This window comes from Diceros bicornis, chromosome 33, assembly GCF_020826845.1.
Source record: "Diceros bicornis minor isolate mBicDic1 chromosome 33, mDicBic1.mat.cur, whole genome shotgun sequence".
Lineage (NCBI taxonomy): Eukaryota > Metazoa > Chordata > Mammalia > Perissodactyla > Rhinocerotidae > Diceros > Diceros bicornis.
Window position 1 is genome coordinate 11,416,445 of NC_080772.1, and position 26,576 is coordinate 11,443,020.

General features: G+C 40.0%; 1 protein-coding gene across 2 annotated transcripts in view; it reads left to right on the forward strand.

The window, feature by feature from the left end:
• FAM110B (family with sequence similarity 110 member B) overlaps window positions 1-26,576 on the forward strand; it is a 142,628-nt gene that overhangs the window by 17,102 nt on the left and 98,950 nt on the right. The window contains exons 2-3 of one of the 2 annotated variants that reach the window (XR_009216574.1): window positions 15,052-15,147; window positions 21,106-21,288. The exons of the other annotated variant lie outside the window; for it this stretch is intronic. The gene's annotated coding sequence lies outside the window, so the exon portion shown is untranslated. Of the gene's footprint in view, window positions 1-15,051; window positions 15,148-21,105; window positions 21,289-26,576 lie in introns of those variants that run through there. 2 annotated transcript variants of the gene reach the window in all.

A 26,576-nucleotide genomic window follows, 5' to 3' on the forward strand; every position in this document is an offset into this window, starting at 1 on the left:
TCGACCTGGTAAGAACACCTGGGGCTCTGTAGTGTCCTGGGCTGCCCTCCCCTGAGTGGGAATTGAGGGGACAGTGAAGGTCTCCTCCGAGGTGACAGTAATGCACGTGGCTTTAGGAGGACATGATCTGCGTCAGTGGTTTGCACACTGTAGCACGTCAGAGTCACTTGGAGGGTTAAAACAAATAGCCAGTCTGTTCCCAGAGTTTCTGATCACTATGTGGATTTTCATATTTAAAATATCAGTTTAGTTATGATTTGCTTTTTGGGGTACCATTTTTGAAACACTTTTAGACATTTGGAAGCAAAGCTATCGTCTTCATATTTTATTTTAAAATAGAAAATTTTTAATGGAAATCTGTTCTTGGAGCATAGTCAGCTTTTATAAAATATATATATATATTTTTTTGTGAGTAGGACCAGTCCTGAGCTAACATCCGATGCTAATCCTCCCCTTTTTTCTTGAGGAAGACTGGCCCTGGGCTAATATCCGTGCCCATCCTCCTCTACTTTATATGGGACACCCGCCACAGCACGGCTTAGCAAGCGGTGTGTCGGTGCGCGCCCGGGATCCGAACCTGCTAACCCCGGGCCGCCTCAGCGGAGCGTGCGCACTTAACTGCTGCGCCACCGGGCTGGCCCCTATAAAATATTTTTAAATGTAGTGATTATAAGATATCTTTGTTAACATCAAGACTTTGGGCCATGAAAATGTACTTATTTCCTAAGATTTAAAGGAATGTTTTTTTGAAATAATATCCTTTTCTTGGGAATTTTTATTGTGTTAGCTGATGACTTGATGTTCTTTATTTTCGGTCAGCTTGGCTCTTTTTTGTTTTAGAGTACATAAAATTTGCTTTCATGGAAAACTTTTTCTTATTTCAACAAAAGTTAATGTAGATACTATTAAATTGATTAAATTTGGAGGAGTATAGTGAAGGTAATTTCGAAATTTAGTCTTGGGTCCTTAAGTAAAAATGCCCTCAGTGAACTAAAACATGTTTTTAAGAAGTTAAAAGCATTTAAAGTGACATCTAGTGACGTGTATTCTATAATTAAAATAAATCCTATTTGGAAACAAATTTAACTCATAAAATATTGAACTATTATTATATCATTCAACTCATTCTATTTTTATGGTTTAATTATATAGTTGACCCATTTAATCTGAATACCTCACAAAACAGAAACTAGGGTATCTTTTAAACAATTTTAGAATCTGAGAAATCTGATGTCTCTTTGGTGAGTGTGACCAGAGGGAACTAGAACATGTATTCTCTATGCCCCTTTGATGATTTTTTTTTTATCTGTGAAATAGATACTTTTAAATAAATGATTATACCAGGCAAAAAGAAAGCTAGGAGTTGAAGTAAAATCTGTATTATCTATTGTTGCGTAACAAGTGACCCCAAAACTTAGTGGCTCAAAATGCTAAAGGTTCCCCGTCTTCACTTTTCTCTGGGGATTCTGGGTGTCTCGGGAGACTGCAGTCAAGGTGTTGCTGGGGCTGCAGTCACCTGGCGGCTGGACAGGGCCTGGAGGGGCTGCATTCCAGAGGGCTCAGCTAGGTGACTGGTGAGTTGATGCTGGCTGTTGGTGGCTGGAAGGAGCTCAGTTCCTCCTCACCTGGGGCTTTTCCTGGTGCTGTTTGACCTGTTTGTTTGTAGGTCAAATTCGTGGCCAGGGAAGTGCCTGAAGGATGATCTTTCATAATGTCCCAGACTGGCTTGCTGTCTAACTCCACAAATCAGCATGTTTTTCCTGAGGTGCTGCCTTGAACTGGGAAATGCTCCAGGCAGACACCTGCTGTGTTCTTTGCCCTCCAGGAGCCCAGGAGAAGAGGTTGCAGTGAGCAGAAGTGCTCAGCCTAAAAGGTGGTGGAGGGGATGTGTCCAGGGAGGTTTTCTTGAAGAAGGTCCCATCTGAGCTGAGTCTAAAGGCAAGTGTTAGCTAGGTGATGGGATGGGCTGGGAATGGGGAGTTGGGGGAGAAATTCAGGAGGGAAATTCTAGCCAAGTGGGTCAGACCAGGTTGAGGGACTGAGGCAGGAAACAGCACTGCAGGTCTGGGGTGCTTCAAGCAGTTCAGTTTTGCAGTGTAAAGTGAAATGCTCCAGCTGGGGAAAGATTCGATGAGTGGAGAAACGTAGTGTGGCAGGGAGCGGAGTTTGGACTTCATCCTGTAAGTGTGTGCTTCTGAACCACGCAGCTTGGACGCATGGCCACATTGTCTGCCATGTGTATTTCCTCATCCATTCCTTCAACACATGTTTGAGCACCTACTTGGTTTAAGGCATTATACTGCTTCATTTCTTCCTGCAAGGTGGAGATGTCTCCATTTTATAGATGAGAGACTGGTGGAGGGAGATTAATTGACCTGCATGAGGTCATGTGGCGGGTGAGTGCAGGGCTGAGTGTTTATCTGCGTCTTTGTGAAATCCTGAAGGTAGAGTTAAGATGGGAACTGGTTTTTCCTAAGAATCACCTGTATCTCAGATTTCAGGGCCCCACCTTAGGCTTCCTTATCTCTAGGGAAGGGCCTCAGGTAGTGCTTACTATTGGTTAAGTTGAGAGCCTCGCTTTGCTTCAGGCTTGAACTTCGCATCAGTGTGGGTGGAGGAACTGGGGGAGAGGGGAGGCAGTCTCTTTTTTGTATGGATTGAGGGGCATGAAGACCAAGGGATGATTAATTGGGAAACCTCCAAGTGAAATTACAGCAGACATGATAGCAATATTTTCTAAGAGATTTCCAAAGTCTCCAAAATATAAATTGAGAAAGAAGACACCCATAAGCCTCAGCATCTTGGCAAGCAACACACTATTTGATTTTTGGTAATTGATTTTATTTGATATTTGGTATTTGATTTGATATCTCATTTAAGTTAGTAGCTGAAAGGTGCTAATGAAGTATTTAATACCTGTACTGGAACCAAAGCTGAGAAATGCCTGAATACAAGAGCCCAGACCGATATTAATGCCTTGGGGTTCCCTAGGACTGGAGAGAACCATAAAGAGGAGAATTTGTAAGAATTATTCAGAAAGGGTACTTTGGTGTTCAGGATTGCCCTGTATTTCATAGTGCACTGTTCCAAGCACTTACAGGTTTTGGATCATTTTATTCTCAAACCTGAAAAAGTTAGTCTTTTGTTTCCGTTTCACAGGGCTGTAGAATGTGAAGTTTATTTAGAAAAGAACATATATACTAGTTAATTATGTTTTTAAATGCTCAAACATGTTAAAATTTTCTATATACTTATCAAGTTTTTTTGTTTATCAGTTATTGACCGCAGAGTGATAAAAATCTCCCAACTGTGATTGTGGATTTTTCTATTTCTCTCTTTAGTTTTGTACATTTTTGCTTCATTTAGTTTGAGGTTCCGTAATTAGGTACATACACATTTAGAACTCTTAATGTCTTTGTGCTGAATTGACTCTTTTATCATTATGTAATGCCCCCTCCTTATCTCTGGGGATACTTCTTGTCTTGAAATCTACTTTATTTAGCCACACCAGTGTTCTATGAATAGTATATGCATGATATATGTATATATATACACACACACACATACACCATGGCATGTATATGTATATATATATTTTTAATATATATTTTCTATTCTTTTATTTTAACCTATCTGGTCTTTATCCTTAAAGTGTGTCTCTTATAAATAGCATATAGTTAGGGGTGGCTTTTTTGTCCAGTCTTGAAAACTCTCCCTTTTAATTGAGGGTTTTGTCCATTTACATTTAATATAGTTATTGATATGGTTGATTTTAAGTCTGTTCTCTTATCATTTGTATTCTCCTTGTCTGATGTGTTTGGCCTTCTTTCCCACTTCATTTTGGATTAATCAAGTATTTTTTAGTATTTCATTTTCTCTCCTTGGCTTTTTAGCCAAAGTTTGATTTTATTTTTTTACTAGTTGTTCTAGGGGTTATATATATATATATGTATAAATAGTCATCTACATTGAATAGATATTACTACCTTGCATTTAATCTAAGCATCTTACAACTGTAAATTTTCATTTTACCTTCTTCCCATATTTTGTGCTGTTGTTATGTATTACATCTACATATGTTATAAACCCCACAATATATTATTATGTTTTGCTTTATAGCCAATTATCTTTTTAAAAAAATTTTAAAAAAGGAAAAGGTACTTTTTTATATTTATCGACACTTTTGCCAATCCTGTACTCTTCATTCCTTCCTGTACATCTGAGTTTTTCCATTTGGTATTATTCCCTTCAACCTGAAGAACTCCTCTATCATTTATTGTAAAGTGGATCTGCTGGTGGCAAATTTTCTTAGCTTTCATTTAGCTGAAAACTTTTTTAATTTGCCTTCATTTGTGAGGAATAGCTTTGCCAAGTATAGGATTCTAGATTGACAGATTTCTTTTTTTCCTTATAGCACTTTAAGTATGTTGTTCCATTTTGGCTTCCTTTGTTCCTAATGAGAAGTTGGCCATCATTAATTATTATTTTTATTCCTCTGTGTGTAATGTCTTTTTTATCCCTGTGCTTTTTAAAGATTTTTCTTTTTATGTTTTGTTTTTAGCAGTTAGACTATGGTATGCCTAGATCTGATTTTCTTTGTATTTATCTGCTTGGAATTCATTGAGCTTCTTGGGTTGGTGGGTTGATGTTTTTCAAATGTGGTACGTTTCATTCACATTTCTTGAAATATTTTTCATCTCATTGTTCTCTCTCTGTTCCTCTTCTCTAATTACTCATATTTTTGATTGATATTATTTTCCAAGTTACTGATACTTAGTTCGTTTTTTTCCTGTTCTAGTTCTCCCTTTAATTTGAAAATTTAGGATTATTCACTTGTTCTTTTTCAATGTCCAGTTAACAAGCCCATCCAATAAATTTTTTATTTCAAATATTGTATTTTTAGTCCTAGATTTTTATTTAGTTCTATTTTAGAGTTTCTAGTCTGTCCTAAAATAACCTATCTCTTCTCTCTTTGTATACTTATTTTCCTGTAAATTCTTTAACATATGTGTTATAGTTGTTTTAAAGTCCTTACTGCTAATTTCATTCATGGAGTCATCTGTGATTCTGTTCTTACCAACTGTGTTAATTTTTAATTATGGATCACAATTTCTATTTCTGTATGTATTTTGAAACTTTTAAAATTGTGTTCCAAGTGTTGTGAATAAAATAGTAGAGACTGAAGTATAATATTTTGTTTGTTTCATTTCTCAGGGAGCACAAGCTCTTCCTTCTTAATGGAGGTTAGGGTGAGGAGCTGGACGTTCAGATCCCTCAGAATTTAGCTAAGGTCTGGGTTGTGCTTTAATTAGGATGAGCTCACCTAATATGCCTTTTTTATCTTTGTCAGTATTTCAGCAGGGAGAGGATTGGACTACAGTTTTAGACACTTTTGATTCGCCTTTGAATTCTGAGGCTGAGGGAGCATGAGAATGTTTGGGCTATGTTATTTCCCTTGGCTTTCTAACCTTTCCATTGTCACTTGCTTATCTAATTTTGGGGGCTGGGGTAGATTGGAAGACTTGTTAGGAAAGGTAATTTGCTTTTGCATTTGTTGTTCTTCCAGATTCCAGTCCATCCAAACAGCTCACACTGTCGTGTAAGGCTTGTCCATCTCTCCTCATACCTGCGGAGTCTCTGTGGGCTCCCAATCGCCCTGATCCAGTCTAGCTAGGCACACCCCTCAGACGTGCAACCTACACCGGCTTTCAGCTCATCTGTGAAGGGCTTGTTTCTTGTTGAAGTGTGGGTCATCAGGCTTCTTTGCCTTTATTACTCTTCCCTGGGCCCACAGTAATGTTTTTATTTTGTCCAGGTGAAGTTTATTGTTACCGTGAGATCAAAGGCCTTTCACGTGCTCTGTATCCTAATTGGAAATGGAAGTCTCATAAGCATTTTTAAAGTAAATGCTCAGAAGTATGCAGTCCATCAGTGAGTTCTCTTGCCCTCTGGTTTCTGATTGGGTTTGACCGTGGAAAGCACTGGCAGATGATCAGTGCCTGGTTGAATATGTTGAGTGACATTCTTCTAGTTTTTCTTTTTCCAAGACTAAAATCTCTAATACTAATGAGCCACCACTGGTTACTGATAGCGCAACAAAATAGGATATCTGAAAGGGAACAAAAAATAAAATCAAACATTGTTCTCTAGGCCTTGCCCTGAGACAAACTCCTTTTCAGTTATGAAGCTGCCCAATCAAATGCAAGTCAGAAGACAGCAGAAGTTAAAAGACACATGCATAAAGTGGATCCATAGCTGTCTTGGACTTTTTGCACTGCTATAACAAACTGCCACAGACTGGGTAGCTTAAAGATCAAACATTTATTTCTCACAAGTCCAAGATCGAGGTGTGGGCAGGTTTGGGAGATTGTGAGGGCCCACTTCCTGGTTCATAGACAGTTGTGTCCCTGTGTCCTCACGTGGCAGAAGGGGCGAGGAAGCTCTCTGGGGTCTCTTGTATAAGGGCGCTGATCTCAATCATGAGAGTTCCATCATCATGACCTAATCAACTCCCAAAGGCACCTCCTTCTAATACCATCACATTGGGGTGTAGGATTTCAACATATTAATTTTGGGGGAACACAAACGTTTGGTCCATTGTAATAACATTTCTACTACCAATGGTTGAAATGTAATTGATTATTTACTCTGTTTAGGTTCCAAGCCAATGGTGTTAAATGTATTGTCATTTAATTCAGAACAACCTGAGTAGAACTGGGATTCTAATTTGGGATTTGAGTGCAAAACGTATACCTTTAACCACTAAGCTGTAAGTACTACCTTGTTCAACTACATGTTTTTTTGATGATTAATCAGTTTATTTTTTATGTGTTAGATTTTCCTATCAACCACTTTTTGGTCAACCAGTAGTATTTTATCCAATACCTGCTTTATTGTGGACATCAATTTGAGAGTGGAACATAATGGACATAAAAGAATTCGAAGACAGTGTTTTTGAAACATTTAATTTAGTTAAGGAAATAAGGCTTACATAAAACAGCCAAACAGCCAAAAAATGCTGCAAAAGATCATATAATAAATGCCATATTTTATGGAGCAAGTTGTATTTTTTATCATGCAATTTAGTATCACCATTAAGTTAGCAAAATTGCCCTAAATGTAATGGAGCCATTAATTTGATGTTTATTCACAGTGTCAGTATTTCCTGGCCAGTCATTTGTATTGACATTAATTTCCCTGAAGAAAATTCCCTGGCTCACACACACCACTTGCTTACTTGCTAGGGGGCCAGCGTTCAAGATTTCAGGGGTGCACCAGTGAGAAGGGAGCCATGCGGTATTCTGTGGTGCTGTTGATGCAGTAGTCTTTCTGGGTCCTGCTAGTGCGGTCAGGCTCTCACTTGCATAAACACGACGATTTATATTTAGCCCGTCCACTCAGGAGGGCCTCACTGGTGAGACGCACTTGGCTCTGCATTTCTGTTCTGAGGCTAAGGCTTTCCTGTGACACGAGACGTAAGAAGTGCCCGGTAGAACACATGCTACCTTATGGATGAACCTTGAGGACTTATGCTAAGTGAAATAAGCCAGTCACAAAAAGACAAATACTGTATGATTCCACCTATGCGATGTACTTAGAGTAGTCAAATTCGTAGAGACAGAAAGTAGGATGGGGTTGTTAGGGATTGGGGGAGGAGAATGGGGAGTTAATGTTTAATAGGTATAGAATTTCAATTTTGCAAGATGAAAAGAGTTCTGGAGAGGGATGGTGGCGATGCTTGACAACAGTGTGAATATACTTAATGCCACTGAACTGTACACTTAGAAGTAGTTAGGATGGTAAATTTTATGTTAAATGTATGTATTTTACCACAATTTAAAAAATGTAGTAATATAAAACATGTTGTCTCAATAAAGCCTGGTTTAAGCATTAAAAAAAAAAAGTGCCGTGGGGCTGGCCCAGTGGCGTAGTGGTTAAGCTTGGTGCGCCCTCTGCTTTGGCAGCCTGGGTTCACGGGTTCAGATCCTGGGCGCAGACCTACACCACTCATCAGGCCATGCTGTGGAGGCATCCCACATACAAAATAGAGGAAGATTGGCACAAGTGTTAGCTCAGGGGCAATGTTCCTCAAGCAAAAAGAGGAGAATTGGCAACGGATGTTAGCTCAGGGCCAGTCTTCCTCACCAAAAAAAAAAAAAAAAATGCCCAGTAGATTCTATTACACTTTATTAAACATTATGCTTAATTTTTGTAGGATAGCACAAAATACCAGTGCTGATGTTGGCATTGTTTTACACTTGCTTATTAATGAGATCAATAGCCTTTTTTAGAGAAAGCTACAAGTAAAGATTGTTTGGCCTGAAATCATTGCCACCTGCTCTGGAAAGCCCTTGAAGGGGACTCCCATTATACTTCTCGCCTAGACAGGAGAGCTCCAAACCTCAGCGTTGTTAAACAGAGATTAGTCTCTTGAGGACCAAAAAAACAATGTGGGAAAACCGTGCCCGCGTGCTTGATGAGAACAGGGAGCATGTGTGTCTTTCAAACAGCTTAAATGATACTTAGAGTCCCTGTAGTCCAGCACTGAATATATCATGGAGACTAATTTTTTAAGGAAAAAAAAAAAAGACTTGAATCTCATCAACACTCTCTTTTATTTGGTATTTGGAGATGTCTGGAAGGTTGGAAAATTGCCAATTTATAATTGTAGCAGAAAACAGAAATTTGTTGGTGTAATTTCTTGGCATGATATTCTAGGGTTAGTTGAATAATATTACATAATTTCTATTTTTATTTTTTAAGGAACATAGTGACTGATTTAATATCATCATATAAAAATAATAATTTGTAAAAGTAGAATTATCATATGACCCAGAAGTTCACTTCTGAGTGTATACCCAAGAGAACTGAAGGCAGGGTCTTGAAGAGATTTTGGGACACCCATGTTCATAGCAGTATTATTCACAAAAGCTAAAATGTGAAGGCAACCTAAGTGTCTATCAATGGATGAATGAATAAGCAAAATGTGGTATATACATACGATACAATATTATTCAGCTTTAAAATGGAAGGAAATTCTGACACAAGCGACAGTATGGATGAACCTTGAGGACGTTATGCTAAGTGGAATAAGCCAGTCACAAAAAGACAAATACTATATTATTCCATGTATATGAAATACTTAGAGTAGTCAAGATATAGAGACAGAAAGTAGGACAGTGGTTGCCAGGGGCTAGAGGAGTGGGGAATGGGTATAGCGTTTCCATTCTACAAGATATGAAGATTGCTGGAAATGGATGGTGGTGATGGTTGTACAACATCATGAATGTTTGTTATACCACTGAAGTGTACATGTAAAAATAGTGAAGATGGTAAATTTTATGTTATGTGTATTTTACCACAATAAAAAAATTGAAAAAAAATTAAAAGATCGGCCTCCAAAAAAGGTAAATGCTTTCTGCCTTAGATGGTAGTGAGTTCCTTATTCCTATGTTTTATCTTGAAAGAAGTATTTTCCATAGTGTAGGCTAATAAGGGATTTTGCACATAAAGATTTGAGTACCTACAAAATACATGTTTTCTGCAACAGTTTCTGCTGGACGGAGAAGTACAGTGATTTGGAAGAACCATGCTGACCAAAAGAAAATATCTCAGTATATTTTGGATTTAGGAAATCTCTGGTGTTGTACAGCTGGAAAATTTTTAAGGAAGGAGGCTCCTCTATTCTTTCTTCCCAGAGTAGCATATTAGTCCCACAGAATGTATCAGAATCACTCTTGTTAATATTCGTGCTCCTGCGTCTAAATAACAGTTCCACATGGCTGCTGCTGCCATTTAGGCTGGAGACTACTATAAACTCTGTTGGCTTTGTAATTTTATTAGTCTTTTCCAAATGAGATATTATTTCCAGCTACTGACTCAAAATTATTAAAACCTGGAAAATGACAATATTACTAATTGGATCATAACCAGTTAATAACGTTTTAGGTTTAAAACCATTTATTTGTATAATAAGCTGTGTGTCAGAGTATCATTTTTAAGAGTGTTAAGAATGAACATTTGAGATGTGCAATACTCTTTTTTAAAAATGTATTATTTGGAACCAACTGCATTTATCCTTAAGAGAAATTTGTGACACTGACATTGTAGAAAGCATTTTACAGATTTTTCCATTATGACATTTTTCAGAAATTTCTATCTTGCATATAACATTTCTTTGACCATGTTTGCTAAGTGTTTGCTAAGTGTTATTGTTTATTGAAAATCAATGAACAAAAGTGATGGGATACATTTGAGTGAATTTAATGAAACTTTTCAGTGCTTTTTCTTTTTTGTAAAGCCCACAGAAATATAGGGATCTGTTTTAAGTCAGTCCAAGTCAATTAATTATTGAAATACATAAAAGCCTCTTTTTAAGGTGTCATCACAGCATTTGCAGAGCATTACAGTGAGGTCATGATGGTCTTTTTAGTTTGAACCTCCAGAGGATGTCTCTAATTGTGTAATCCTGCCTTTTGGAAAGAAAAGGTAATTTTCTGGAATGTTCAGAAATCAATGATCCATAACCAAAAAAGAAGAAACCTTTATTAAGTGTGTAATAAAGAAACCTTTATTAAGTATTAATGTGTGCCTGGCATTTTTACCCATTTTTGTTGAAAGACTTTACTAATATAATAACTAAATAATACCTACTTTGAAGGTATTATTTCCATTTGGTGATGAAGAAACGGGCAGCAAGAGGTTGCTGAGCAATCAGCCACATTTAGTGAGTGCCGTGTACTGATTCCTTTACCAACTCCTTTATAATACATTGGCGTTTAATCCTCACAGTGACCCTTTGAGGTCGGGGCTATAATGATCTCCATTTGCAGACCAGGAAACTGGGGCTTTGAGAGGTTAAGTTAGTTACCCAAGGTCACATAGTTAGTGAAGGCGTGGAAGCAGGATTTGAACTCAGCTGACTTCAGAATGCCCCCTTGGGTGTCCTTTAGGTAATCATTTTGGTTCCAGTACTATATCCCAACTTGAGGCTGCCTGAATCCTTTAGAGAGTTGTCCACCTTCTGTCTTCTGTAGCCTGAAGATGATGGCATTTGTCTGAACTTCCTCTGTACCTCCTGCATAACCCAAGTTATGGTGTTACCCATTGCTGATGGGTATAAGGTCAGACAGGACATACAGAACTGGACTATCTTGGAATCCAGAACTGGACTATCTTGGAATCCCTAACTCGTTAAAAAATATCTATAAATTGTTACATTCTGGGCTAAGTCCTAGAGATTAAGGTAACCAGCCAAGGGTTTATGGTTTATTGGGGAGATACAGCCATAACTAATCTTTATATCTGGGTGAGTGTTTTCATGGAGATGAGTAAGGTGCCATGGGCATGAAGAGGAGGAAGTGGGAAAAGCTTGAAGAGGTCAAGGGAATGCTTCTCCAAGGAGGGACTGTCTCAGCTATGCTGAGTCTGAGTGGGTTGCGGTATCCAGACACATATCAGGAGACGTGAGGGGTGTTTCAGACAGTGAATGGCATGTGCACAGAAACTGCCAAATTATTTTTCATAGTGCCTATAACATTTTTAATTTTCCACCAGTGTTGTATGAGAATCCCAATTGCTCCATATCCTTGCAAACACTTGATGTTTTTGCCTTTTAAATTTAGCCAGTCTAGTGAGTATATAGTGGTATCTCATTAAGGTTTTATTTTGCGTTTTCCTATTGACTAATTAACTTGAAGATCTCTTCTTGTGCTTACTTGGCATTTGTTTGTTTTCTCTATTTAAAGTGTGTGTTTCAGTTCTGTCTTTTTTTTTAATGGAGTTGTTCGTCTGGCACTGAGTTTTAATACCGTTGATGAGTTTACTTGAAGAAATCTAAGGAAGGTATTTTGTTGCTGATGTATCTTCAAGAAAGGCATCCTTTCAATGGATATTTTGTATCCTGTGCCATTTTTTTTGATCCTTTGGGCTCCTGTGGAAGGGTTCTCCTGTCCTGTCTTGGCCTATTTTTAACTTATCTTACCTTGCTTCCCCACTCTCTACTGAATGTCAACTCATATTCTCTGGGAAAATGACATGTGGATTTGCTAACTACGCCCTGAACACACACTCACACATATACACTCATCACGTGCAAAGCTTGGCTCAGATGCTGCCACGAAAGCCTCCTTAATGATCTCGGTCATCGGTCTGCAAGGCAAGGGCGTCATCTCGTGGTTTTTGGTTCCCTTGCGCCAGCTCTGTACAGTGTAAATAACTGGAGATACATGACTGTGGATGATCATAAGCCGCTGATCTAGGTGAATTAAGTGCTCTTGAATGATTCCAGAGTTTTAGAGAATGAGTTCTTTCTGAACTGATGGATCGCATAGTAAATTATCTTGAAATTCTTATTTTAAAAACTGCTTGTGTAAGCTTTGACTGTAGAATATCTATATTTTGTTTGATAGCTATCTATAAAATCTACTTGAAAATGTATTGTAGCAAAGCTATGATTATGACTTGACTGTGAATGAGAAACGGAAATTGTGTTTTTAGAGTAGATGTATCTAGGTTTCACAACCTGAGTATCCCAAATTTCTTTTCAGATTTCTCATGGGCGTTAATAGGTTAATCTAGCTTTATCAGTAGAACAAAATGCAGAGGATGTTCTTGATCATTTTGAGTAGTGTTTCTTATTGACATAAAATTGAGTTGATTCATCAAGTGGTGTTCATGCTGTGTAGAGTAATAGATGTGTACAAAAATAGTTGAAATTATAAGCTCTGAAGAGTTTATTTATGAAAATTAAAGATCAGTGATGATCTAATGGAGCTCTGGACTGGCACCTAGGAAGTCTGACATCTAGGACCAGCTTGGCTGTGTGACTTTGGAGAGGTAACTTGACCCCTCTGGGCTTTCATTTCCTCAGATGTGAGATGAGCGGATTGGAGCAGATGACAATTCTTTAGCTTCAAGAATATGTGCTGTGAATTATTTTTACTAGGATGCTTTTGATGTCACATGGCAACTTTGAAGATAAATCCAATCCTGAAGTTCTTCATAAATGGTATTATTCTCCATTCCGGTCATAATTGTGTGACTTTTCTGTCTCTGAATCATTAGAGTAAGGATTCAGCTCTTTATTATTTTCTCTCTTCAAAAGTGTGAGAAAGAAAAGGCAAAATGATGATCAAGATGAGAAGGAATTTTTTTTTTTTGCTGAGGAAGATTCGCCCTGAGCTAACATCCATTGCCAATCTTCCTCTTTTTTTGCTTGAGGAAGATTGTCCCTGAGCTATCATCTATGCCAGTCTTCCTCTATTTTATATGTGGGATGCCCCCACAGCATGGCTGATGAGTGCTATATGTCTGTACCTGGGATCTGAACCTGCAAACCTGGGCCACTGAAGTGGAGCGTGCTGAACTTAACCACTAAGCCACAGGGCTGGCCTCAAGAAGGAATTTTTGATACAATTTTAGGGCAAAAAAAAAAATACTGGTTTCAAAATAGTAAAATACAAAACTTTTTACTTTGTTATCATGGGTGACAATCAATTTAAATTGGGCCCAAAGGTATTTTGGATTAAAATCTCTCTAATGTCTTGTTAAATGTATATGATATTCATTTGAATTCCTGGAATCCCATATGTTTCAGCAGGCATAGAAAATAAAACGTTGAATTGCAGGTAGTAAGCAATCAAAAAGAGCCATAGAACTTGGAGTTTATATTTTTATTTTAATCTCATACTAATTTTTGCTTTATGTTCTTGTTAAACATTGTTAGGTAATGGGACAGGGAAAAGTAGATTGTTTTGAAAGTTTTTTAAATGTGAGAGTAGGAAGTACCAGTCTTAGTTGTTATTTAAATAGAAATTTTCAGGCTTTCTTTTTATTTTTTTGAAACTATACAAAATCTAGGTCAAGATTTGCATCCTTCCTAATGAACTTCTGGCATATCGTTCATTACACATCGCTCTAGAAAGGAGATAATGATGGTTGGGGAGCTGGCATCGACCTTAATGAAGTGGTTCTTAGCCATCATTTGTGGAAGTCCCAAGTGCCTCCTTAAAATATTTCACTATTTATTACTCCTATAATCATGCAAAATATCCAGTAAATCTCAGTAAAAAAGGTATCTATTACAATCAGAGCATTTTCCTTCCCTGTCTGCTGGCTCCGACTTTCAAGTCAACAGAGATGTAGTTATTTGGTCTGATGGCATGTGACGAGAGCAGATGCCAGAGGAGAAGATGGTTAAATTTTCCACCATGGTATTTTCTTTTGCGTTGCTGGAAGTCCAGATAACAATCACTTTTGTGATTCATTCAAGTATCTCCAAATAGAGTAAAAACATTTGTGTGTCAGACAGACCTGGGGACCTGACTTCCCTCAGAAAGCCTCAGTTTCTTTCCCTCTTTGTAAAAAATGGAGTCACGTCGTTTCTGGGCCTGAGTACGTGCCCAGTCAATGTTAATTGTTTCCTTCCTGAAAATGAAATGTTGTATACTCAGAATTTGGGGCAGTGTCGCCTCCAAGGTCTGTCCTCGCGCCAGGGAGAGAAGCCCCAGGACAACTCAGCATGTGTCTGTGAGTTCCTGTCGGAACTGCATTTGAAGGACAAGACCGGATTAAATGCTGATTTGTGATATTTTATTCCCCTGCAAACATTAACAAAGTTTCCAAAGTGTAATATATCTGTTTCCTCCCCGGTTGTCCAGTTGTCTGTGAGGAGGCCACATCATTTCTGGCATGATTTTCTGAACTAGAGGACGGCAGGTCTTGCTGGGGATGATGTTGTCCATCCAGGTGGTGCAGAGCCATGCCAGGTGTCTCTGTGGCTGATGGCAGTACACAGGCTACTTTGGTTTGTTTTCCATTAAATGCACAAACAAAGCCTACGCTATGGTTGATTTTTGTTTTCTTCTAGAATCAATTTAAAGTTTGCTAGAGCAGCTATATTAGAAAGAGGCTTTGGACCCAAGTTTTTCCTGGGTATATTAGGAAATATCTCTGTCATTAAGTGAAAATTGGTTTCATTTAATGATAACTTTAAAAATTAATCACTTTTATTCTCCAGAATGATTTCTAATCTGTGTCCTTTTCCTTCAGAAATCCCCAGCTGGACATCCAGAGCAGCTGTCCTGTTCGTTCTGGTCTTGAATTGGAAGTTAACAAGACTCTCTAAGGCCTGAAAGGGAAATAAAGGTAATTACATGTTAAAAAATATATTATTAAATTCATGTATAACTCTGATGCTCATAACGTAAATACAACCTTTTATTTGTTGAGCAGAATCTGGGTGTCCGCCTCCCTGATTTTTCCCACCATGTCCATTCCAATTTACCGTCCCTCCCTCCCTCCTTCCCCTCCTCTCCTGCCTCCATTCTCTTCCCTCCTCCTTCCTTCCTTCTCTCCTCCCTCTCTTCCCTACCCTCCCTTCTTTCCGTGTGTTCATTCAGCAAGCATTTGTGGAGTCTGTCCTGTGCTGGTCACTTCTGGGCACACATGCCCTGGCAGGAATGGGAGGGATTGGCAGAAACGGTGTCCGGGAAGCTGGCCGCCCACTCGACCGCTGGTCCGCTGGTCTCAGCTCCTGCGTCGGGCTCCCACTCTCCTCGTTAGCCCTGAAATGCACGCACTTCTCCTGGCCCTCTTTGAAGTGGCCTGCATGTTTGCCTGCAGTGACTTTTTTTGTGAATTCTGGGGATGTTTAACCTCCCGGTTTGGACTGTTCGAGTCGCAGTCACTCATGGGGACACGTAAAGCAGCAGCAGTGCCCTGTCTCCTGACTAGTGAATTTGTAAATATTCTCCCTTGGCCTGAGTTCTGGTATATTTTTTCCAATCAACTAACATAATACACATGTTGCAAAAAAATTAAATGCTACAGATGTGTAACACAGAATATGACTATCTACTGGTTAAATTTGGGTGCACACACCTTAATTATTTTCTTCTCCATGCTAGTGTTGTTAATAAAGACGTTCAGTCTGTAATATAACTCAGTGGGCAAAAATATCTGGCAAAAATTTCTGCATTTAGCAGAAAAAATATTTCTGCTAAAAATAGCATCTTATTTCTTTCTTGTTCTTGGCCCTTGCTAATTGAAATGGCAGTTTCTGTGAGTTGGAGGCCACTGGTGCTCCCATGTCCTTGGATCATTTTGGTCTCATTGCATAAATAATGCATTAGTCATTCCCGTAGTCCATAGAGAGCCTGGACTCAGGTGTTGCCCAGTCAAGGCGAGCACCCTTGTCTTGGGTGCTGGGTGGGAGTGGTGAACTTCTCCCTAAGCTGAAAACCTCTTCTGTGGGACACCCACTCCAGCATGGCTCTTGAGACTTTAGTTGCATTTCTTCACAGAGCCTCTGTCTGTCCTTAAGTTGACAGTTGTTAGTCGGTTGATTGATTGCCAGCACAGTTGTCTTCCTCCTAATGGGACTGCTTCTTCCCATGGCTTCCTGCCTCCCTCCTGGAACGCAGGAGCAGCGCCTCACTTCTGAGACCTGGCCTTTTCCTTTAGCCGTTATTCACCTCCTCACACACCCTTAGAATTAGCCCCTTCCCCCCACTTGCTGCCCCCCTCTATCTGAAAACGATTTGCCAGAATTCCAACAGCCCTCGTTCCACCATTTGCCTCGTTTTTCTGTTTCCCCGCACTGTCCTCTGCTCAGGCGGGTCCCTGGCTTATTTAGCTTAGTCACAGAAAGCCTCGTGTGGTCGGGCACATAGTGGGCCATGGTAACTACACAGTTACCATGAACTACACAGTTCATGACCGCTGAATGGACATAGGGCATCTGTCTAGTCTAAGGCTCTTTATTCTGGGATGCCTTGTGCTCTGGTCAGTTAGAAGCCCTTGGCTTTGGGTCATGTGCTCCTCGGACCATTGAGCTGTGCCAGCTTTGAGGCAGGACTTCAGTTTTCTGATTGTGAGTTTCTTCAGGGAAACTCGAGGGGAGGTCCCAGCCAGACTTAGCAGTTGGCTTGTGGAGTGGGGGGTCCGACTCTGGCCAGACCACTCCTGGCCCTCTTCCTGTCTGCTGTGGTAGCTCTTCTCATCAGTGGGACAGAGGGCAGGCCTGGAGAGCCAAACTCCTTGGGATGGATGGATCAGAGTGTGGCTTTGGCGTTAGGAGGATCTGTGTCAGCATCTGGACTCTGCCACGTATGACATATGTGACCTTGGGATAGTGGTTTACTCTCTGTGCCCCACTTTCTTCATCTGTCACATCAGGATAATAGTAGGACCCATATCCTAGGGTCGTGTGAGCAGTAAATGAGTGAGTTGTTATATAGACTGGCACATGGGAAATGTTTAGTACATGTTAGTAGCTTTTGTTACTGTCATCTTCTGCAGAATGTAGATGATAATGTCTACTTCTCATGGTTACTATAAGCATTAAATGAAGTGTATATGAAATGCATTGTGCTGGGCGCATAGCGCACTCAAGTGGTAGCCCTCAGTGATAATGGTGAGTAACAACAGCATTATCAGCAAGTGTGTTCAGAATGGGACGGATATTGTGACCCTGAACACTGACCAATCTCAAACAGTAGTAGGCAAGAACAGCTACAAGTGCAGTTTGTCAAGCAGACAGGATGTATTGATTGACAACTTACATTATTTAAAATCTCATCATTAGTTTCTTAAATCATTGTCTACACTTTGGTCGCAAAAGTTAGTTCATAAAGGTTTTGGTTGTGATTGACTATTGGAGTGAATAGTTACAAGTTATATACTCCTATAATCCTTTTTTTTATTAGTGTCCACTTTTTAAATATAAAGGGCCGTATTTTCTTTGATTTTTATAAAATTTTAAAACTAACTTAAGAATAAAGATCTTAGATCTTGAATAACATTAAACTCCGTTAGCCTACATGTGTCTTTGATCACTATATATATGTAATTATTTTGGTCTCTCTCATTAGATAATGCCTTTCTTTCATCGTTCTTAAAGGTGAAGAATACTGAAATATTATCGCCTATGCTGTGTGGTTGTTCCAAAACTATAAAAGGAGAAGCAAACTGAAGTTAATAACATTTGATTCTACTAAATCTAAATTAAATGAGGCTTATAGGAAAAACTTTGGCATTCTTTTCCCTATACTTTGAACTCCAAACATTTGAATCATTGATGTATTAGAGAATTTTTTAGCATTTGTTTTACACCTTTTCTTTTTGTACACTTGAAACAAATGACATTACTTGGCTTAAGAATGTCTTTTGAAGAAGAGAGTATATGATTCAAGTGACTGTGAGTCACCTTGGAAGGTGAATGTTTTTGAGCCCTTCTGGCAGCAGAGACCTGTCTTGTCTTTGCACCCATGCCTAGCATCAGGCAGGCTCAGTGAAGATGGGAACTAAATTGAAAACGCAGCAAGGGAGTTGGAGAACTGAAAACGCCTTTGTGAGAATGCTGAGAATATGATGACTTTTCAAATTTGCCTGCAGTATTACTGTAACAGTTTAAACTGTAAATAAGAACATTTCAGTGGGGGTGTTATTTTGTGTGTATTTGAATGCAGTGAAACTAGTTCTTGTTCTCTCCTAAGTGTAGGATGCTGATGGGCTGGAGTCTGTCTCTTCTTTCCTTCTGCCCTCCCTCCCTGTTCCCCTCTTTGCCTGTCTACGCTCTTCCCCCTACCTCCTCCCTCCTTATGAGGTGGACCTTGAGCAAGGCTCTGTCTGTCCCCACTCTCGCAGCGTTCCCTGGACAGTGGCCTGGACTACTTCTTTGGAGGTCCTGATGAGGATTCAAACTAACAGCGGTAACTAGCCTTGAGGAATAATGCCACCACTTCTGCCTTTTCTGCTGTTGTGACTTGTGTTCTGGTAGACCCTTCTTCATACGTTGCACACCCCAGGGAGGGAGCACTGAGCCTCTCTGCTGGAATCTATGGTGGTACATCCCTGGTATTGACTTAAATCCACCCTGGATGGTTTTGTCAATGCCCTTTGCTATATCTTTTCTCAGCTAATTTGGGAAGAAAACATTCTGCCTCTGTTAGCATCACTATTTTCTGGCAGAGAACAGTATTACAGCTGCGTTTCACAAAAAAGACCCAGGCTCAGCCAGTTTTATGTTGTGTTTGAGATCAAGACTTGTTCTCTTATCTGCCCATGCTCATTCCTCATGGTCAAATCGAACACCATGACTCCTGAACTCGCTTAGTGTTTTTCCCAACTGTGGATGTTAGCCTCTTTTTATTATGATTTTGGGCTCTTTTTGGAAATTTGCACAACTTTAAAACTTTGACTTTGTTACGTGATTGCACATAGGTTATGGTTTGTCCTGAGATTAAAGATGTAAAAATAATCCAGCTACTTCTGAAAATTTGTAGCAGTGCCAAGTGAAAGTTTCTGAAAACCATGGAGCAGTTTAGCTGCTGCTTTGAATGGGATAAGTTAGTGAGCGCCTGCATCCACACTCAACCTCCCTGGAGGTAGCCTTTGATTTAAACTCTCATTGAGTTTGCCCCCTTATTTACTTTTGGTATTGATCTGACCTGAGTACCGTCAAACAGCAAACCACTTGAGTGGTTTCGGGAGTATATTTCAACATGTAGTAATATACAGTTCTTCAAACCCGTCAAAGCCCAGGAATTTGAATTTTTCTTCTCCCAGTACTGAGGGTACTGTTTTTTGAATTGCTGTAATGTAAACTTAGGTTTTGCTAGCCTGAATTTCCCTGATTGATATCCAGTCATACCTTTGCTTATTTATTTTTACCTTGTTTTATTGTTTAGTTGAAGGAGAAAAACATCTGATGGTAGGTTTTGGTTTTTCAGAGTTTTTTGAGATCATTAAGTTATTGATGTATTAAGATACAAGTATGTTCAAATTTTTTTTTCCAACTTAGTCTATAATCCTAGGCTCTAATTAACCCTCTACAAAGACTGTTATCTACAATAAATGAATTCTAATTGTTACATATGATTCTTTTTAAAAAAACGATACTTAGCACTTTTTCAGGTTTTTGTACACAAATGTGTAATTTGGCTTTCCTTCTCTAAAAAGAGATTTGTTTTATTGATTTAAAATGTTTCCTATTTAAGTTGCACACTTCAGTCATAAAGATGAAATTCTGTTTTAACGAGGAATGCTGTTTGTAATCGTCTTCCTTTTTTTTAGGAGCATGTCTTTTCAGTGAGTGCCGTTCTTGGCTACGTCTTCTGAGTTGTTTCCTCAGTTGATTAGAGTGGAACACAGATGTCTCTTTTCTCTCTCTCTCATTGTAGTTCAGGGCCACATACCTCCTTATCTTGATTTCCCTCTCTCTCTCTCCCTGCACTGCATCAGCATTTCATCTCAGAGGCTCTCTTTGGTCTCTGTCAACTGAACAGATAGACATCACCAAAACGGGACACAAGCAGGGATGGTCTGGGTTTGAAATGCAGAATGTCTGGGACCGAATGAATTCTAGATTGTTCTGACCGAGTAACTCACCCAGTTTTTTTTCCTTAATCTTCAAAAGGCACTGCTGAGAGGACAATGGTAGTCCCCCAGCAGTACCTTCCCTCCCTGAGTGATTGCTGGTGACATAGAGATGTGTTGTGGCCTCTTTTCACTTGAAATTCAAACCTCAGGTAATACTCACCCTGCATTAGGTGGCGAAGCTGCCATCACTCCTCCACATCAACCCAGGGAACATCATTGATGACAGTTCTCTTCACTCCGAACTGTTCCTATTTGCATATGAACTCGTGGCATGTTTAAGATAGAGATGGTGCAGATTTAACTTTAACTCCTTGATTTTACAGAATAGAAAATTGAGACCATTTTACAGTTACCTTCATTTAATATATGTATAAGAAAGCAGCAAAGATATCTTTTTCTATTGTTATTCTTACCATAGATATTTTTCATGTAATTAAAGTATTTACGGAAAGTAATGCATTAAATCAGACTAAAAGTGATCAGCCTGCAATGCCCACCCCAGGAAGGGACAGGTTTGCTTCATCCAGGACCTGTAGGAGCAGAGCTGGCATTTAGGAGTTTCCTAAACAGCCACAGGTCTGCATTTGTTCATTTAGTAGTTCACTTAACAGATGTGCCCTGGGCATCCACAGTACCATGTGGAAAGACAGGGCTCCTGCCTTTGAGAAACACACAGTTAATCTTCCAGAGTTGTTACCTGATCCCGTATTTCTCTAAATTTAGTGCTCGACAGGGCCACAAAGTTTTTTTGACAGAAATTCGCTGAAGGAGCAGAGAGGAAAGCATGTCAGCATTGCATCAGGGTTTATGAAAAGGCGTTTCCCCAGTGTCCTTCTGAGGTGAGTCTGCAGGGTGTTGTCTGCCGTGCCTGGGATCAGGTTATGGGTAACCTGGCTGGCTGGCGGTCCCAGGGCCCCTCCTCTCCGGCCCTGCTCTGGGGAGGTAAGGTGAGCCCCAAGTTGTGCTCACTCAGTGTTGGGAGGACCGGCTCCTTGTGAGAGCCTCCTGTGTGTGGGTCATGTTAAAAAGGCAAAAAGAGCTAAGATCAGTCTTAATTTGACTCCAAGAGTGAACTCGTTTCCCTCAGAGTGAATGTAATGTGTTCAGTACCTATCTGATTCTTTGCTGGTTGGCAGAGGGGTCGAGGCAGCCCTGAAGTACCACGGGCACTGGTCCAGGGAGCAAGAAGGCCTTCGTCACCAGATCTATTTTCTTTTTGTTTTTCCCTTTCAAACTTCTCACCCTCCATGTAGAAAGTCTTACCAACGTGGGACCACCTTGAGTTGACACGGTCTTGAAATTTTGTTCCCTGGTACTCTTTTTGCATAATTTTAAAATTAGTAATTTAATAAATTATTGCTGTTTAATAGACTGTGTGAGGAGCTAGGCCAGTCCTTTGGACGATGGGAAATGCAACAGGAATTTCAGAGCCGAATTCCTGCTCTTCGCTCTGATAGAGGTTTGAGCTGCCTAGAGAGAAGTCAGCCTCCTTTTCTGAAGGGCACTTCTTTGACAGACTATACCTGCCTCACTCTCCTTGCGTGATCTCCTTATTTTTTTTTATTTTATATTTTTTGCTGAAGAAGGCAGGCCCTGAGCTAACATCTGTTGCCAGTCTTCCTCTATTTTGTATGTGGGACGCTGCCACAGCACGGCTTGATGAGCAGTGTGTAGGTCTGCGCTGGGGATCCGAACCTGTGAACCCCAGGCTGCTGAAGCGGAGCGCGCGAACTTAACCGCTATGCCACCAGGCCTGCCCCTCGTTACTGTTTTTTTCATGCAAAACCTTTACTTTTCCTGCTCTTGATCTGAGCACAAATTATTCTGTCCCAAAAGCTAATTCATATGTGTTCTGTGACAATTTATTTATTAAACATAATGCGAGCAAAAGCAGTTTGATTTTCTTTAAGCATTTCATTTTACCAACACTTGAAATAATGCTCACAAAGAGAAACTGATGTACGCGCCCGTAGAGACCCAGGTGCTCCTGGATGGTTGCCCCTAGAACAAGACCAGGGTTTTTTTAAACTCAGTTTTTAATGAGGCTTCCTGTGTCCGCTTAAGATATATTTCCTTTCTCTACTATCCATATTTCAGCAACCTTACTGACATATAATGGTTTATTGGTAAAATAAATTTTGGTGACAAATGCATACTTTTTTTTTTAAGCAGAGGATTAGAGATGGGAAAATCTCAATTGCTAGGGCACCCCACAGTAACATAACCACAGGAATAAACATTACGTGGAAATTATCATTCCAGCAAGAAGTGCGACCACCCTTTTAATCTAAAACATGATGGCGTTTCCTACTCTTCTCCTTTTCTGCCTTTTACCAAAACTTAAAACATCTTATCATGATTATGTATTTTCGGTGGTCCCCATCACTTAATTGGTGGTGGTATTTCAACCAATGTGTTAGTAAATGTTCTTTCATTGTACTGTGTTTCCCCCCTCCCACATTTTGATTTGTCGTTCTGTAGCTTCTGCCTATTTGGGGAGGCCACAGTCAGAGGAAATCAGAGCAGGTGTGCTGTGAGCAGGGGAGTCTTGTTGCCGGGATGGGAAGGTGAGGGCATTACTCTGGATGGTGAAATGTACTCACCATAGTGGTCACCAGCTGTCACAGACACGTGGCATTGAGGTTTTGTGCTACACTGATTGGCAGAGGAAGAACTTTGGGTCAACAAACCTTCCTGGTGTTAACCATCTGGGAAGTGAGGACTTTCTCTAAGCTAATGTGTCCATCACCACTCTCTCAATTTCAGCTGTGGGACGTGGTGATCCTCTAGTGATCTGACCACCAAGTGGTTGACTGATGCCTCGCTTCTGCTTTAAGTCAGGATGCGGTACTAAAAATCGAACTGATTTCCTAGTACTCAGGTCTTCCTTGTATGAAATAAGCAAGGGTCTAGCTTCAGTTCTGAGTGGGATTTGGCCTCTTATAAGCTGGTAAACTCTCCAAGCTTTAGTTTGCTCATGTTCACCATGAAGAGGAATAGATTCTGATTTCTCTGCTTCCATAAGACCTATGATTTTTGATTTGACCATTATAATCAGGCAGTAAGTTAGACCAAGTAATGTTTTTGGACTGAAAATAATGTTATTCCTTCTTTTTAGATGCCATACTCTGTACCTGATCCAGGACATTACACTAATTGCATTTATGATAAAGATACTTTGTAATCACAGATGTTATTGATTTAGAAATAGAACACGTGCATTTTTATTAAGCTGTTGAGAAACAGGGTTTGGATGCTTTTTCCTGATTTTCTGGCTAAATGCAATAGTAATGAGGATTGTGGGTGAAATGTTAATGTCATGCAGAGATGATATTTTTTGACCCATTGGGTTTTGGCTGCTTTTTACACAGCATATCTATTCCTAGTTTATTCAGACTTCTAGTTTACCTGGAGTTTTTTGCTTTACAAATTTTAATTTTGCCCAGTGGGATCTCCCCATCTCATGTCTTAAGAGAGGGGAACTAGTTAGGTGATGCTGACACGGCCCCTGGAGAATGGTCTTGGGGGTGCTCTGGACTGTGTTGGTCCCCCAGATAATGCAGGCACCGTCTGTGCGCCAGAGTTTTGTGGGGAAGGGCTGCCCTTTTCTAGTATACTAAATGAAGGTGCGAGTGGAGAACTTGCCTCCTGTGTATTTTGTTTTGTTGTCCGCTATCTAAAACCTATAATCTTTGTCAAAACCATTTATCACGTCTTCCTGAATCTTGAAAGAATTGAAATAGATAAAAAGCATCCACTTGTTAACATGCCAGGACTTTTTCTGATTTCTAGGTGTCCCACTTCACGTTGTGGAAATAGTCCTGGCTCCCAGCCCCGGAGACTTTGCATGACACTTATGTCTTCATAACACATGCACTTCTTCCTCAGGGCACCGGGAGTGGATGCTGTTTACTGAAATGAATGAGATGATTTTCCAAGGTGCGAGTGTCACGCACCAGGGATTGGCTGATATTTAAAGAACGTGAATGAAAGCAATAGACAGCTCACCAGGGCAGGACGTGAGAGCTTTTCAAGAATTATTATTGAATCCTCCTAGGATTTCAAGTCTTATTGATGGCTGATTGTGTCAACTGGAGTTGTTTGTCCACCGGGTGTGGCCCTCCCCGTAAGGAGAGGCGGCTAGTAAGTGTCAGCCCGGGAGCTTCATCACACGGGTTCAGAACGGCCTCTGCGCCAGCCCAGGTGGCCTGGTAGGGAGGACCCGTGTCAGTGATCAGAGCTCTCAGGTTCCTGGGAGTTTGCTTTTCAGATGCGTCATTGGAGTCATGGGTTCTACCTCTGTCGGAAAGGTGGAACGTAAGGCAGTGTGGTCTAAGGAAGATTCTTTCTTGTAAATCAAGAGCTTTCATTTTCCTTCTGGAGTGAATCACTGATGAATTCTTAAACCCACGAGAAGTTATTTAATCTCTTTCTGCTTTGATTTTCTTATACAATAATACTAATACCAAATCTGGACACTTCCATAGTGTTTTCTGTTGTCAGGCAGTGTTCTAACTACTTTACGTGTGTTACCTCATTCAGTCCTCATAACCCTCAGCTCTGGGTTAGGTTCTGCTGTTATCCCCGTTTTATAGAGGAAGAAACTGAGCCATAGAGGTGGAATAGCTTGTCCAGGGACATACAGCTAATAAGTAGTGAAAACAGGATTTGAACCCAATCAGACTGGCTCTAGAGTGCCATTCACTTAACTGCCTTGCTATACTACCTCTCTGAAAAATTTATGTAGTGTCCCTGATTCCTTTGTATTTGGTTTGATTGTGTGAATATACGTTTACCCTTTTATGGAAGGTATTTGAACCAGTGACTATCACTACTGTTTCTCTGGTGCTTACATATGTTTTGGGTGGCTGGCATGAAACACCTTGTCAATGCTACTTGGAAATTACTTTCCATAGCAGCATGGGCTCATACCCACATCTGAGTGCTCAGAGGTACCACATACAATTATACAAGTGAATCATGCAGTCCTAGGGTGCCGCCATGGTCCTGACATCTCCAGATTGTGCAGTATGCAGCCTGTACAACTGTGTGCTCAGCCCTTCATAAGCAGTAAGTGCACTTTATAAAGGTGACAGCCTTATTTAGAAAACTTCCATGAACACATAGAAAATTAATATATTGTACTTATGATACTAGTTCGTGCTTTATAAGCTTGCTTTAGAGCATCAAAGCTACCTTTCATAAACTTCATGTGCTCCAATATCCGTTTGGAAGCAGCAGCTACCAGGTAAATAAAGAAGCTGTTAGGATTACAGCAGAGGAATCAAAATAAGTACCTGTACTGATTTCTAATTTAGGTAGACGCTAGGTGGCCAGACTGTGGACATTACACTTACAAAATAATCACCTTAGCAATTTTGTAAATTATAGACCTTACCCAATAAAATAAAAGCCAATTTGAAATATTTCAGCTGTCATTTAGCGTCATGCCAGCAAAACTCACTCACTCATCAGATTTTAGGGATTTATGGATGCTCTTGAGTAAAATACCAGTTGTGGTTAAAATCAGGCAGCACTTGGAAGTTCTCATGAGACAAGGACAAAATGCGATGCAGATGAATTGAAACAAAGCCCTCAAACTCTTTTATCAATTAAATATGTTCAGTATTAAATAGGTTATATAACATTTATACTATTTAGTTTTAGGAAGTAATGAGTTAACTGGCTAAAATAAAAAGCTCTTTTTAAAGCAGCTTTAATTAGTTAAAAGTCAAAGCTTAATAGTCTGTTAAAGAGTTATTTTAAAAACTAGTGAAGTGAAATTAATTGTAATCTGACAGTAAGTCGGTGTGGTGTAGGTCTGTGCAATTAGGATGGCCGTTGCCACGTTTATTACAGGAGGAGGCGAAGCACCGAGTCCACCATGTTGTGCGCTCAGAACACACTAGAATTACATTCTCTTAACCGCTCAAGGCAGCCTTGGGGACGTCAGCAGCAAGCACGGCTGCACAGTGCTGTCCCCTGTCCCTGACAGCGTAATCACACTCTCCCTTCATAGTGTGTTATGTGTCCTGCTGCTGTGTCCTCTTCAGTTAGAAAGGTGACTAGTAGAAGTACCTGGTAAGCCCCATGAGGGCAGGAAGTTTTGTCTGTTTGTTGACTGCTCCATCCCCATGGCCTAGGCCATTGCCTGACACCCAGGAGGTGCCCCGTAAATAGCCACTGAGTGAATA